Source organism: Paroedura picta, chromosome 10, assembly GCF_049243985.1.
Source record: "Paroedura picta isolate Pp20150507F chromosome 10, Ppicta_v3.0, whole genome shotgun sequence".
In the NCBI taxonomy this organism is placed as follows: domain Eukaryota; kingdom Metazoa; phylum Chordata; class Lepidosauria; order Squamata; family Gekkonidae; genus Paroedura; species Paroedura picta.
In genome coordinates, this window is record NC_135378.1 from 31,341,341 (window position 1) to 31,357,702 (window position 16,362).

Below are 16,362 nucleotides of genomic sequence, written 5' to 3' on the forward strand. Positions count from 1 at the left end.
CTCAAATTTGTGGAGTTAAACAATATAAATGTCCAACAGTTCAATCCCACACAGAGTTGCACCAGCCAGGCACCTTTAAATTAATAGACTGGAATATTCCTGCACTGCTGGCTTTCTACAAGCAAAATTACAAATATACTCAGTGCTAAAGAAAGTCCTGCAGATTTCCATTGTATGCTAACAATGCTAGCATACACATCCTAATTTTTGTTATCTGAGAAGCAGGAAAAATACAAGTTGAAATCAGAAAATAAATTCTGTCACAAACAAAAGGAAGTGTGTTATTTGGACAGAAACAGTCTCATATTAGGGTGATTTGGCTTGGATAAATCTGAAAATACTTAAATCAATGCTGATTCAAGTATTTCTCAGGCTTATCCAAGCTATAAATCAAACATCCAATTGATTTAAACTAGCCCAATCACAGACACTAAAATTGATTTGAGTTTGTGATTTGGCTGATTTGAGATTTGGGCAATGAGAAGGATCCCACCAAGCGGCTGATCCTGAGAATCTTTAAATGTGTTTAAAGTTCTTTAAATGTCAGCTCTTTAAATGTCTTTCAGACCTTTCCCAGGCAGCAGAGAGGTCCCTGTCAGCTGTCTGGGAAGGGGCAGGGAAAGAGCTCTTTAAATGCCTCACAGACCCTTCCCAAGCAGTTGAGTGCTCCTGAGATGGATCTTGGAGGACAGAATTGCCTCTTCCCTAGAGAAGCTTCTCTCCACAGCAGGATCAGCCCTCTGGCAGCTGTTCTGGCCAAATCTGTTAGAGTTTCCTGTATTGCCCAAACTCAAATCGATATACCAAATCAGTGATTCTATGGATTCAAGCTGTACTAAATCAGGAAACGTCAAATCTGAAAAGTCCCAATATTTTTCCTGGTGAACATCCCTAAATTCAGCTTCCAACATATTTGGACAGCCAGTTAATTTTACTACAGTACTACATGATCATTTTTGAGGGCCTTCACATCTCTACTTAGTTGCTATCATATGACACAATACACAATTAGGAGGAAATGGAATAATTTACTGTATTCACAGTATACTGCCAGTGGAAAATAACACTATTTTAGTTCTGAGCTGAACCACACACTGCTTAGAAAGACCTATAAAGAAAATCTGATCTGTTTAGATGCAAAATAATAAAGGGGAATACTTATTAAGACATGTATTGTTCTCCACAGAAAAGTATTTTAAAACAACATGCCCTAAAATTCAGTAGTGAATGAAACCAGCTTCAAATCAGTACATCATCAGAAATAAGTAATAACCATACAAAATTAGAACATCCAATTTGCAATTACAAAAACACTATTTTAAATAACTGTTTTAAGGCTTTTCTAAACCTCAAAATGCAGCCTATTCCCCAATGCAGTGGCAACTACAGAAACTACCATAGAATGGGCGGATACTGGTATTTATCTGATGAAGTGTGTATGCACGCAAAAGCTTATACCACAAATTAAACTCTGTTGGCCTTAAACGTGCCCCTTGCTTCATTTCCTTCCTACATAAGCAAAAAGCAAGGACCAGCTACTGATAATAACATATAAACCTATAAGAAGCTGATTACTGGAGGCTGACAACCAATACTATTCCCACACATGTAGGCTTATGACTATTTATATGTCTTATTTCATGGTCACATCTTGATGAGGAACCTTGCTACATACTTCACTTTTTATTAGCCAAGTAAGCAGACTCTATGCTAGACTGCTTATATGAATACTGACATACAGTATATATGTACGTGTGTGTGTGTGTGTGTATACTGGGGTATGTAAATATATACAAAAAAGTGTGATTATGGCATCTTGTATGTTGAGACATTATCCAGATTTTTGCAATAAAGCTTTTAAAGCATTTCTAACCACGTTTTTAAGTCAGTAAACAAGACAGCAAAGAGAAGCAAAACAACTACAATAACATCTAACAAAACCAATATACTAACACAAGAAAATCTTTAAAGACTCTCAAAAAGAACACCATTTTAAACTCTCTATTAAAACAAGAACATTTTTATCTGTCCCCCACCCTGTATTGAGTCTGCCAAGAAAACGCTAGAGGGAGTCACCCCAAGGGCCAGACATGACTCGGTGCTTGCACAGGGGATACCTTTACCTTTTAGATGCAGCAAAATCTCTGGATTTTAATAAGGAATAAAAAACAAAGCTATTTTAATAGTGGTCCATGAGTTCAACATGTTCTCTCTATACAGTTAAAGTAACCATTCAGACGTTTGAGTGAACTACACTACACAAGAAGAGACGTACATACGGCAGTGCAGGTTGAGAGAAAAGCTTCAGACTGCCTCCTCAGTCCGGACCTTCATTGAAATGTTTTGTTATGAACTAAAGAAGGATTTAGAATCCCTTGTGCAATCCCATACAAGACTGTTTTTCACACCTTTAGTGCCAGCCCTTTACTCCCTGCTCTAGATCTACTTTCAATATCACAACAAATCAATCTTTTAGTCTTAGCAAGTGGTGATTTTGTCTCTGCCTTCCAGCAGTGGCTGTACAGTGACATTTTCTATCAAAAACTTAAAAAAAAACAGCAAGGGAAACAGCAAACACCAAACTTCCAGAGGCTGACCAGGCCCTGCAGAAATAGGTGGCAGCACTCACAGTGGCAAAGGGTTACCCAGGTCATGTTCTTCTGGACAGCTGGCACCCTGGACCCTCCAGACACTACGTAATCTCTTTTCCTGCATCTCTCTCCCCACCCATGTCTCCCTCCTATCAGGTGGTGGCCACGGCAGGAACATGGGGAGGTCAAGCCTGGAGGAGGGATGGGTGTCTTCCCATTGTGGCATGGCCCATATCTTCTGTGTGTGGTAATGTGACTGCAGTAATATCTGGTAGCAGCAATGGCCATTGCTAGCCTCACTGGAGAAGGCGCTGCTGTACAGGTTGGTGATGAAGCATGCAAGCGTTGTTCTTGCCACCATTAGGAGCAGCTCCAGACCACCTTCCAGAGCATGGTGGTGGAGGTTTCCCTGAGACATGTTGCCTGAATAGAGATGTCCAATCTGAAGTGCTGGAACAATTTCTTTGAGGAAGGTACCCCTTTTGAGTGAGCAGTGGCAGAGAGTCTACTGAGAGCAGAAGCCATAATGCAGGCAGTAAAATTCCTGTGGTGATGGGTGGTCATGGCATTGAAATGCTGTATGGTGTCACAGGCCCCACTATCACATGGCCTCATGTGGGAGAACCAGGATTTCCCACCTGCAGCATCCCACAGTGCCCAAAATGTCCTGACTGATTTCTCTGCATTTCACAAAGAACTCCCAGCATAGGGATGCTGTTATGTGACTGCCCTCCTCAGTGCCCAGTTCCCACCCCTATGGACAAGGGAGTCTCTGCCACTGTCATGGCCTTATATCCACAGTCAAGGTTTTCCTATAACCGCCCAAGGGACCTTGTGCCAAGAGCTTCAGGACCATGTGTTGAAGCCAGAGGAAAATGGAGCTGAGCAGCATGGAAAAAGACCAAAGCAGCAAGACTACCCATCTGATGGTCAAGGGAGATGAGAAAACTTGGGGGGGGGGGATCTAGAAGCATGATGGCTTCTGCTGACTGTCCACTGTGTTCTTCCCATGCTAAGTTCTGTATTTCCTGAAGTTCTGTGCTAATGTAATGGATCACATATGCATCCTGACCCCCAAAGACACACATGGCAATGTTGGTCTCTGTGGTCCACCTGATCCAAGGAAGCACACGGGTATTACAGTGTCCCTGGGCCCAGTGGCTGATAGGAAGGCAAAGGGCAGATTCAACCTCTTTGGATAGCACTGGTGCTGCCTCACCTGACAAAAAAGAGGATGGGGTGGCAAGGGTGAGGCACATCACTTGTGACTTTTGGTGGCCCAGAAGAGGGGAGTAATTCTGGCCCCTTGCATGGCTTTCGGCATGGGGCCTCAGCCAGCACAGCCCATCCTGTGGACTTTATCATCCATGTGTGCAGCACCTGAGCAGGAACAGCTGGAGAGCTGACATGAGCAATGGATTAAGGGGCTGGTATTATATGTAACAGCAGCTGCCAGGCACCTGGAGGGGCTTCTTGCTGTTGTCAGGGACACTGGTAGGGGAGAGAGGTGCATTAATAGCCTTATTGGGGATGTGTCAAAGGCTCTCCGTGCCCCCTGCATCCTCCACACTGCTAGCCCCCTTTTGTCCATCAACAGGGGTAGCATGGGGGCTGCTATAGAGATGCCCTTGACAGCATGAGTGCCCTTCTGGATGGTGTGGCCAACAGTGAGTGCGGGACATTCATACAGACCCTGTCTCTTGTGGCCATGGGAGACCTGTGTACTGTGTGTATGGCGTGACAGCAAAGGGTGACTGTTAGAGAGCCAGAACAGCTTCATGGATGTTTTTCTGAAGTCTACAGAATCAGTTAGTACCATATAATTTGTGATATATCACAGGGTACCTTTTGCATACAAAGTCCAGTTTCTAACTTGGTTTCAAGTCTGAAAGGAGCTCTATGTCGAAGTTTCTTGCTTTCTAAGTCAAAAATTTCTGTCCTAGTAAACATCCTTCCATTTCCTTAATAAAAAGGTAAAGCTAAAGGTATCCCCTAGTGCAAGCACCGAGTCATGTCTGACCCTTGGGGTGACACCCTCCAGCATTTTCATGGCAGACTCAATACAGGATGGCCTTGCCAGTGCCTTCCCCAGTCATTACCATTTTACCCTCCAGCAGCAAGCTGGGTACTCATTTACCAACCTCCAGGGAGCCTCCGGGGAGGGCGGTATAGAAGTATGATAAATAAAATAAACCTCGAAAGGATGGAAGGCTGAGTCAACCTTGAGCCGGCTGCTGGGATCGAACTCCCAATCTCATGGGCAGACAGCTTCAGACAGCACTTCTGCCGCTTGCCACTCTGTGCCACAAGAGGCTCCCTTTCCTTAATGTTGTTGTTGTTGTTATGTGCGAAGTCGTGTCCGACCCATTGCGTGTCCGACCCATCGCGACCCCATGGACAATGATCCTCCAGGCCTTAATATTTCTCCCTAAAATAAAGCTACGACATTATATGCTTCTATTGCTCCACTCTTGCTCTGTACTTAATTCTATTCTATATTTAAGGAAAATTTCAAATAAGTATCACTATGTCCAGTTCTTATTCTCAAGCAAAATTGCACTAGCTGAGATTTTATCAGGAATTTTACTGGTTAAAAAGAAAAAAATTATAAATAGAAATGTAAACCTTTAAATTTTACAGATGTTTTTCACATCAAACCAGAAATCACAGGAATTGACAAATTTATTATAACTAGATAGATTTCAAGTGAAAGGCTTAAAGAGCTGTAGGGGACAAAGGAACTAGAAACACTTTTTTAGAAACAAAGTTCTAATGACGCCTAAATTGATTTTTATTTTTAAATTTCATCTCCCCAGCAAACAGCCTACATAGCCTCTTTTCAGAGACAAATACCATTATTAGAGCTTATGCTTGTTCTAATAACTATTTTTTTTCTTTTTAACTCTAGGAAAGTCATGTTTATTTAAATTATGAAACAAATTATTTTTTTCACAGCCATTTCAGATTGTCCTCTCATTTAATGTTCTTATATTCTTGGGGTTGTGAATGTCACCCTGAAATCTGGACCTGTTCTCTTCCCAACTACAAAAATCACACTGAGTATGGTAAAAAAATCCCTCTTCAAAATTGTTAAATCATACTTGGTGAAATAAAACAGGAGTCCAGTGGCAACAACACAGTTTATTCCAGTATATTGGATTCCTGATTAATGTTGCTGCTACAAATAACTTGGTTACCCATTTATGATGGCTGCCCATCCCATCCCCAACGATGTTCCATGGTGTATCCACATGAGACATTGAAGTCACGTCACCACTCAAGAAATACTGAGGTTGCCTGTTTTATCGATTAACTCAACTCTAATCAGAAGTTCCAAAGTGATCAGCCTGGCTGGTTTGTTCCTGATTACCTCCACCCAGGTTTTTAGGCCTGCCTACTGTGGTCCGTCAGTTGGTTTTGGTAGCTTCTAGCTCAGACCACTTCATCTTCTGTTAGGGTTGATACTGACAGTTGATAGGCTACACAAGCCAGGCCCAGAAGTAGTTAGGATGGTTTGCAAAGTCCTATCAGGTGGCCTGTTATAGTGTTTGTAAGATAGTTTTCAGTGTACTGTCTTCCAAATCCAGAACCAGACCTAGAAGTTTCAACAGGCTGTGAATGTAATTAACCCTGTGAAGAAAAGATTGAGGTAAGAACCATATGCCCATATTGGATGGCCAGTAACTTGCTTTATAGCTATACTTAATATATGCAGATGTTTTTAATTATATAGGAGACCATATCTTTCATTTCTGGAGAACACAGTCTGAACTTACTGAAGGGAATTGCCAGGCATGTTCTGTATACTGAAACAGCTCAATGAATATGAACTGCTGAAGAAGCCTATGAAATGTTTTCTGCGAGTACAATGGACTGTGCTCTACTATGTTATAAGTTCCAGAAACCTGTTAAGTCAGACAATGCTGGATATGCTAATGGTGATTTTTACATATTCTAGCTCTGCAGTGTGCTGAACAGCATGCCACTTAGACAACTGCTGCAATAGAAAATTATCTGTAGTGATGTTACATGGATAATAGAGTCAAATCACAATAATTTAAATCACTAGCCAAAAGCTTTACATAAAACCACTGATTACTACCCAGGCTGGAGGAGTGGCATTTTAAAGTAAATACTGTTGCTTATTTAATATTCGGCTGTCAACACATAATTTGCATTATGCCTGAAGGGGGTTGATAACTGCAGTTAAGTGAGCATGTACTTCAGTGACACTTATTTTTAACAGACAAGGTCACTTTAAATATTCAGTATGGAAGATATTTTTCGCAAACACATGTAAATAGTTATTTAGTTTTCTCCTGGGCACCTAAGGACCCAAGGAAGGCAACAAAAATACTAAAATAACTAGGTAAAAATATTAATACATTAGTGTTGTATCAAAAACCAGTCTAGAAACACATTAATATTCAGTACAGTGACCCATTCAGGGCTGGCCCAATGTTTTTGGCTCCCTGGGCAAATGGTGACATTTTACTCAGTTCTTTACCAAGCAACAGCATATGTAGAGGAGGGGGGGGGGAAATCCCACTAATTTATGACATGAATGATGTCCAGGGTCAGGGCTTGGTTTCCAAAATACAAATGGCTTGCCTCAAATTAAGTACTGAAGTTAATTCTTCTACGAGTCACATTTCATGATTTCTCTAAGGAGACAGCCTACATAGGAAAATGTGTATACCTAACATTTGTAGTGAAATGTCATGTCTTGTTTACTGAGGTAGTACAATTGGTCACATATCATATATTTGTGTGTTTCTCTACAAAATATATCAATGCATGGAAATCAAATGAAAATGACCTGATTTTCAAGGACAGTGCAAGGGGCTTTGGGTGGTACAAGCTAAAACGTTCTCCTAATTCCTACTGAAACTTGAGAGAGACATATGGGGTTGTTGTTTTTTACCACTGGGTAAGAACCACCATGAGTGTGTAAGTAGATACTACTGAACAGCTGTTTGCCCCAAACTGCATAATGCTCAGCATTATACCATTTTAAACCACCTTCATAATAGCTGAAATTTAGGTTTTCATCAGTGCGTGAGCTGTGATAAGACGACAGATTTTATCCACACATTACCGATTGTCTAAAGACCAAACTATGCAAATTCTGCATTAACTACACCATGAAGGGCTTAGTCACAGGCTCATCTTCTAACATTGTATATGCCATCAAATAAAAACAATGCCCTTCCGTTCTCTACATAGGACAAACAGGGCAAACCCTACACCAAAGGATAAATGCACACAAATCTGACATAAACCTGTGGGGAACACTTTAACCTTCCTGGTCATTCAATATATGACCTCAAAGTAGTGTTTTATTACAAAGGAACTTCAAAAACAGAATGGAAAGGGAAATTGCTAAAATGCAAGTTATTACAACACTCAAAACAATGGAATCCCCAGGACTCCACAGGCACATTGCTTTATTAACTCACTATAGATGCTAACCTGCATTCTTTACAGTCTTTCAGAAAAGCGAAATATCTTCTGTATTTTTATTTATCTCTTATTTGGAAGAACTGATTTGTGTGGGTAGACTGCACTGTAACCTAAGAAAGATATTGGTTTCTCAACTCACTACATATCCTAACCTACATTCTTAACAATCCCTCAGAAAGGCTAATTGTCCTCTATATTTTAATTTATCTCTTTAGCAGAATAATTGATTTGAACAAGTAGATTGTATGTATCTATAATATAATGCAATGTAAGTTAGAATGGGATATATATGCTTTTCTCTGGTTTGCAAACAGAAAACAGCCAAATGCTCTACTTCAAAGATGCTTACATGCTTGAGAAGGCAAGCAGGGGACAGAAGGGCAAGGTCTCACCTACTGCTATCAGCAATTATCTAGTCAGCCATTATTCTCTTAATATAGACATTTATTGTACCCAGGATGTTTGCCATGTAATTCAATCTCAAGTGAATACAAACAAATCCAAGTTGCTGTTTTATTCCTATTTATAGATGGAATCTGTATGTTAATTCTGAGGAAGTGTGCATGCACTCGAAAACTCATACCTTGAATGAAACTTTGTTGGTCTTAAAGGTGCCACTGGATTCTAAATTTGTACTGCATCCTCAAGTTCATCATGGGAATGCAGTACCATTTTAAAGTATTTTAGAATTGCCACAGGAGCCCAATCCTGCTAGGAACTGCAGCACAGATGGATTAGGAGCTCTTTTCCCTCCATACCATTTTCTAGCCAAGCATCTCTCACACCCCTTGATATAATAGCAAGGTGGGCAAATGGAGCAAGATGATATGAGAAATTGGCATGGAGAAAGAAGAGAGAAAAAGAGCCATTTTTAGAGCAGAGATGGCTGGCCTGTGACCCACTATCAGACACTGTGCAACTGACTTTTGGGTCCTGATCCACTGATTGGCTTGGTCAAAGGCTTTCTGTGAATAGAGAACCTGGGATTAAACAGGAATTTAAGCCAATGGTTTCAGGAAAGCCTGTAAAATATTTTAATATACTTCAGAAAAACTTGTCTACCTGTCTAAGTATGAACTGCCTAAACTACTATACCAGAGCTGCTACCTGCAATTACCACACATAGCTTATGAAACATACTGGAGAAATTTATAACCAGCCCCTGTGAAACTGACTTTTCAAGGTTGTACATTCATGCAAAGCTTTATGTTATTATGGTGCCAGCTATTAAATACCTGCCCTTCTACAAAAGCAGCAGCTAATGACATTTGGAAGTTTAGAGGGTCAGCTCCCTACTTTTCTGTTCTGTTTTGGATCAACTTTTGGAAACTTATTTTCTGTTGGTAAAGTTAGTAGGGTTTGTTCTGTTCTTTGATGTTCGAGCCACACTTTTATGAGTCAATTACTAATGCTAATTATTGTGGTTTTCAACATTACTTTTAATGATTTGATTGTATATAATGCTGCCCCCAAAACACTCCTTGAAATGTGGTTTAGAAATATAGGATGGGATGCAGAGATCTGCAAGAAGAATCACATTCAAAAGAACGTAACTTTCCCATTTGTGTCCTGGGTCCCCAAAGGTGACCATCAAGAACAGTGTAGGATGTGGTGTAGAAGGCTATAAATGGAAAAATCCACAGAAACCACAGGTACTCTTGTTTATATAAACAAAAATAGCATATATACAGGGAGGGGGAAATCAAACTCATAAATAAAACAAAGAATAAGTGTGGGGTCAAAATTTGCCACAACTACAGTCCTCTTCCCTCCCCCAAAGGTTTTCTTTAAAGGCAGATGTGACATAATTTGGCTTTAGGTCACTGAAACAAACATGTCAAATTTCAGAGACTGCCCAATTAATTCAAGTTCAGCAAGTTCCAACTGGAGGCAGTTTTTAAGGTGCCACTGGGCTTACTTTAATGCAGCAGACTAACACAGCTATTCCTCAAGCATAAATGCATGCTACAAGAGACACTGCTAAATGTTCAGCACTACAATACAATAACAGGACATATGCAGAGTACAAGCCTGGAAATGAAGCAACAGAGTTACATGCAGGAAGACCTGACGAGAAACAGACACCCCAGACTTCCGTATGGGGAAAAGGAATAACTCTTCTTATAAATCATGCCTTTGTAACAACTTGTCTGCTCTTTCGAATTGCCCAAAGACTTGTAAGACAATCAAAAGTATTGATTAAGAGTCCTTCTTATGATCCTTCTTCATGTTCTATAATAATCTTAGTTATATAATAGTGACATCAATGTTACCTTAAAACCTAGGCTACTTTACAGATTCTTTCACAAGCCTCTCCCTGGTGGGCAGATTAAAACATTAACTGCAGCAGACACCATCTCCTGTTCAGGAGTTCCACTTTCCCTTAACACTTACTGTGACTTTCAACTTGTTCAAGATATAGAGGCAAAGATAAACAGCATTTGAACATTCCACAACAACAGAAAGTTTTCTTCATCTGAAACCATCAGCATTAAGAAACATCTGGGAGTGTGTGTGAAGGGGGGAGGGTGAACCCAGAAAAACATGTCTTTCACTGCTATCCAACAGAGATATTCTTTACAGAGATATAAGTGATCGCTTATGGGTATATGAATATGGATGTTCTATTGCAGATTGTGTGCTCTCCCTGAAGATTAAAATGTTGTATCAAGCACATGTGAACAGCATCTTAACTTACCCTACTGAGAGTGATGCTGAGCAAGGATAAAACATTCTTCTCAGATCAAATTATGAGGTGGAAGGAAACAAGAGAAAGCCGCAGGCTGCCATACTTCCATCCTGTGCAAAATGCTGCATAACATGCTGTGTGCCATTCTCTTCATCTCCCTTCAAACTTTATGAAGCCAGTAACTCCTGGCTGGAAGAAAAAGTCATGCGTACTGCTCTCATATACTCCATTCTGCTTACAGCATAAATACTACAGCATATCAATATAGGGCTCCAAGTGCAACTCTGTTCACCAGAAGTAATTTTCAATAGACCACATGGTATTTCCAGTTTTAAACACGAAGCTATCTTCACAGGAGTTGGAGGCAATGGGGAGTGAAAAAAGGACTAACATATTCCAGTTAGTAACCACTACTGAAGAAACGCTTACAATGGGCTATAACTTGGTAAATTGCCCTTGCACACTATCAGAAAACAGGACATGACCTTCTAGGGTGTTGCACAACAGTACTCCAAAGGAATGTGCCAGGGCAAGTGAACTAACACTGTAACCTTGCTTTTTTTTACATAAATCCCGTATTCATTTGATTTTCAGTATGAAGTAGTACAGAAATTCTTATTCAATTCCATAATAGCAACTTCTAATAAAGTAAAGTACATATCATATTCACAAACAAAACTGAAGTATTTCCATTAGTGAAATTGAAGACAAGTTAACAATATTAATGTTTTATAATAGATCCCACATTATAAATATATTTATTTTATAATCAGACAAGTTGTTGAAAACCCAAGTCCCATTACAAAATGTATAAAATAAGTATTAAAAAATATAGAACAATCATATCTAGGGTACTGAATGTAAATTTCACCTGTCCCATCTCAAAATTAGGAAAGTAGGAGAAGGCAACAAACCTCAGACACTTTCCTGGAAGTAAGCCATATTCAACAAAAGTAGACTTAATTCTGAGCAGACCAGCTTAAAGCTTGCTCCCTAAAATCACTTGGGGGTTGTTCATCTTCTTTATGGAGAGTTTCAACCTGCTTACCTAAAAAAACAACTGGGGGTGGAGAGAATGCAATAGAACTTTCAAAATTATGACTAGTAAAAAATTGACTAGTAAAAATTAAACACACATGCTAAAAATATCAATATTCTGAAGTTGAAGGAAATTATATGTTGATAAGGTTTAAGATGCCACCCTTCACAGCAAGATATATGCTAGAGAAGCTTGCTGGGTAACCTTGGGACAGTAATATGGCCTCAGCATAACCAACCTCTCAGGGTTGAAGAAAATGGGGAAGGAGAGAATACTTTGGTTCCACACTGGAAAGAAAAGTGGGGTATAAGTGCAGTAAGTATAAATAAATAAATGTAATTTTATCAAGCAGTATTGAATAAAATTGTGAAATTTCAATGTGATAAAAGGTCTGTAAAGAATAGTGGGAAAGACTTGGGGATTAATGCAGTTACCTTCAAAAGTCAGAAATACAATCTCAATGTAGCAGGTGCTGGGGACTAATAATAAAGGGATGCATACTGTTATCATGTCCTAATTGTGTATTTTCTTGTGGTATGTGGCTGACTACTGACATCACAGATTATATGATCCTGACCTAGATGAACCATCATTCTGATCTATCATTGCAGTTATGTTCCTATGAGACAATAACTGCATTCCAATATTAATTTACATTTTCAAAAATGCATGGAGCAAGCGCTTACATCTGTAGTCCATTAACCTGCGCTAAGAAAATTAATTCATTGCAGTTTGCTAGGACAAGTGGACATAAGGAAGAACACAATACTGTTGTTTTTCATTGATTTAAGTTACGTTTGAAGCTTTAAAAATATTCAAACAATAAAAACATTAACCATCTTTAGAAATCTGAAATTCAAAAAACTCAGACTGAAAGATACAGCAGCAGCACTTTTTAAGTCAATCTCAAAGTAATTCAGTCATACCTGACCAAGGAGAACTTTCAGTGTGGTACAACAGATCCACTTTCTTTTCTAAGTTCCCAAGTTTACAAATCTTTATGTTCCAATATATTTAGTTCTTCATGTAACTGAAGTTACTCATACCATACTCATAAAGAATAAAGGCCCAACATACTACAATTTTTTAAACTCATTTAGAAGATTAGATATATATATATTATTTTGCTTTTGATTAAATCCTAAAAGCAATGAGTGGAAGTTACACTACTGACTTGCACAGGATCGCCTTGTACATATCACTGCATAACTAAACAAGGGGAATTATGACATTCTGTAGACAGGCTGTCCAAGCTGAAAAGAGCAGCTTTGCTTCTATGAATTGTAAAAGGCTTTATGGCCAACATCAGCTGGCTACTGTGGGTATACTGGGCTGTGTGGCCGTGATCTGATAGTTTTAGTCCATGATGTGGTCCAGTAACTGTGGCTGGCCTATTCAGAGGTAGGACATGCCAAGATAGGAATCTCTTTGTCATATAGAGAGATTCCCATCTTGCCTTGTCCTACCTTTGAAGATGCCACCCACAGTTACTGGAGAAACATCAGAGATTAAATCTACCACATCATAGCCACGCAGCCCAGAATACCCACAACAGCCAGCTTTGCTTCTATTCTAATTTGCATGCCTTGCTTGAAATCATGTAACACTGTGTTCTACATAACCAGCAAAAATTTTGTTCTATCTTTTAAACAATATAATAGGCTCTTTTTAAAGAAGCAAAGGAAAGATATAAAAACAGCTGCTGAATCATACTAGTAAACAGAGGTTGGTTAAAGAGCACATAAATACTGTGGAAACTTAGCTGGGTTTTGGATAGAGTTCCATGTAAATTGAGATAAGCTTAAGTAGCAGGAAAAAAAGTGGGACATAAGGTATACTAGAAGTGTCAACTATATTACAAAAGAGGACAGCTATACAGATAAGTTTTTTTTTAGTCAATAAGTGTAACTAAGCCATGCTGCTGTTTATCAAACAAAGATGGTTTTAGCAGTCTAGCTGGCAAACTATAAACTGTTACCCTACTTAAGTAGATAATTGGAAGATTTACTTACATTCCAAACTGTTCTCTCCAAACAAATGCCTGTAATCATACAGTGAACTACTTCTTACTCTACCCTATTCAAGACCCAAGGCTAGTAATGTACACACTTAAGGCAAGGATCACTTAAAATGCTACACATTAAGTTCGCTAGATTTTAGATTAGTTGTGTGCCTGTTAGTCCTCTCTGTTTCTGAGTCCTCCATTTACAAAGGTGCTACAAGTGTTTTCTAAGCCTAACCAGAACAAAGGCTACCCTATATATCTGTTGTTTAGCTTGACTTCCTCCTCATTCAGAATTAAGTCAATGCTATGTTCGGCATTACCACTTCTTAATAAGTGTACTGTTATTCAGCCACACGTCTCTGAGTAGTGAGAAAACCCAGGGACAGTATTTACCTGGTGTGGCTTAGCTTTGGAGGAGAAGACACAGAAGAATGACTATATTTTGTATGATTTATTTTATTTACAAGTATACAATCTGAGCATGTGAAACAGAGGAACTTGTACAGGGCTACATGATTGCTACCATGTATCAGATCCCCAATGAAGGAGAGCTTTGGCACCCTTGAACAGCTTCATTTTATGTATTTACAAAATTTTACTTTCAGCTAACATTCAGAAATGTGAGAAAAATGCATGCAAGTACAGAATCTAAAGCACTATTTGTTAGCACACAAGATCTCCCTTGAAGAAGAGTTGGTTTTTATACCATGCTTTTCACTAGCTGGCTCCACGTGATCAAAGCCGATACAGGGATGACCATGGACCAACTGAAAGAAGCTGTCATTGACAAGAGATGTGTGGTGAAGACTTTCCTATAGAATCGCTGAGGGTCGGATACGACTAAATGGATAACATCGTCGTCATCATCATCATCATCACCACCACCACTACCTTAAGGAGTCTCAAAAATACCTTTCTCTTCCTCTCCCTACAATAGAAACCCTGTGAGGTGGGTAGGACTAAGAGAGCTCTAACAGAACGGTTCTGTGAGAACAGCCCTAAGAGAAATGTGACTGGCCCAAGGTCACCCAGGTGGCTACATGAGGAGTGGGGAATCAAACACAGCTTTCCAGATCATCCACCCTATCTCGTGGGACTCAGGATAGATTACAATAAGATTAAAAAACACATAACACAAAAAAACATTAAGGTAAAGAAGAGGTATACACCTGGCCTCAACCATCTGGTGGAATGTGCACCTGGAAGAGCTGTGGGCCCTACAGGAACTTCCCCATTCTGGAGGGCCTGCAAGACAGAGTTCTTCCACCAGGCTTTTGGTTGGGGACAGTAGACAACTGAATGACTCCAGCTGAACTGGCCCTGCCTAAGTGTAACCCGTCCTCAATGGGATGGGGGGGGGGGGAATCAAAAATCTTTGGTTGATGCGAGTCAGGAGTAATGTTTAACTGTTTTTCTACTACTGATTCAATATTGTTGCTTTATTAAAGGATGCGAACCGTCCCGAGCTGGTAACACTGAGACGGGTGGAATACAAATTTAATTATAAATGAAATAAATAAATGAATCCTGGAAGAAGCCTACTGCCAGTTCTCTTAAGCAAGCCTTCCTATGAAATCCTTAGAAACATGCCCGCAGAAGCCTACAGCCCAGGTGCCACAACAGCCCTGCCAGGTCGACAGGGCGCGCCCGCGCCTACAGACACCGGCCGCCGGCTCCGCGGAGGGTCTCGAGCGCGGCCAAGCAGCGCAGGAATGCGCGCCCCGCCGCGCTGCTCCAATGCCCTAGATTCGCACGCAAACAAGGCGAGGAAACCCCTCCCTCCCCGCCCGCCCCGGGGGCAGACGAACACGGGGAGCGGCGAGAGAGCCGGCCCTTCCCTGGCCGAGCCCCCGGGGGGCACGCGAAGCACGAAGGCCGCCGCCGCCGCCGCCGCAGGTCCTCGTTATGAAACGCCCGGGCTGCCCCGTCTCCACCCCCGCAGGGTGCCCGAGAGGCGCAGGCGGGAGTGGCCGGGCGGGAAGGGGACGGCAGGGCTGCTGCCCCCAGCGCGGGTCCCGCGAGGCCTCCCCCCCCCCAGAGGGGACCCCCGAGGTCATGTATCTGCGCCGGCGCGCCTGTCAAAGTTTCCCTCCGCGCCCCAGCCGGGAGGATCCCCCGGAGCTCCCCTCAGAACGGCGTCCCTCAGCTGCCTCTCCCCGCCGTCCCCTCAGCACTCCCGGCTGGCCCTTACTGTGCAACGCCGCCGCCGCCTCCTCCTCCTGCGCTCTTCTTCAGCCTCTCGCCCGCCGCCACAGAGAGCACTTCTTCTCCCCCGCTTTCGCTCTAGGCAGGCCTAGGGACCCTTCGGCACTGCGCATGCACCGCCCTCGCGCTCTACCGGCAAAAACAGCAGCAGCAACAGCGGCGGCGGCAGTAGCCGTCTCCAAGCCGCTCCGGAGGAGTCTTGGGGCGTAGTGCGCATGCGCCGGCGGAGAGGGGGAGTAAGGAACAGGCTTGCTGCGAGAGCGGTAGCCGTAAGTCTCAGACGGGTCCGGGTCCCTGTGTTTCCCTGATCCGAGACTGCGCATGTGCAGCTGGCCTCGTACTACCAAACAGCCGCAGACGGAGCTGATGG

The 16,362-nt window shown here is 41.5% G+C and overlaps 1 protein-coding gene across 4 annotated transcripts in view; it reads right to left on the reverse strand.

Annotated features, from left to right (window-relative positions):
* Positions 1–16,362, reverse strand: part of CLOCK (clock circadian regulator) — a 49,248-nt gene extending 32,886 nt beyond the window's left edge. Inside the window, exons 1-3 of one of the 4 annotated variants that reach the window (XM_077302001.1) lie at positions 15,979–16,362; positions 11,658–11,803; positions 10,753–10,932 (exon numbers count right to left, since the gene is read on the reverse strand). The gene's annotated coding sequence lies outside the window, so the exon portion shown is untranslated. The remainder of the gene's footprint in view (positions 1–10,752; positions 10,933–11,657; positions 11,804–15,978) is intronic. The other 3 variants (XM_077302004.1, XM_077302002.1, XM_077302003.1) reach the window with 3 other exon arrangements.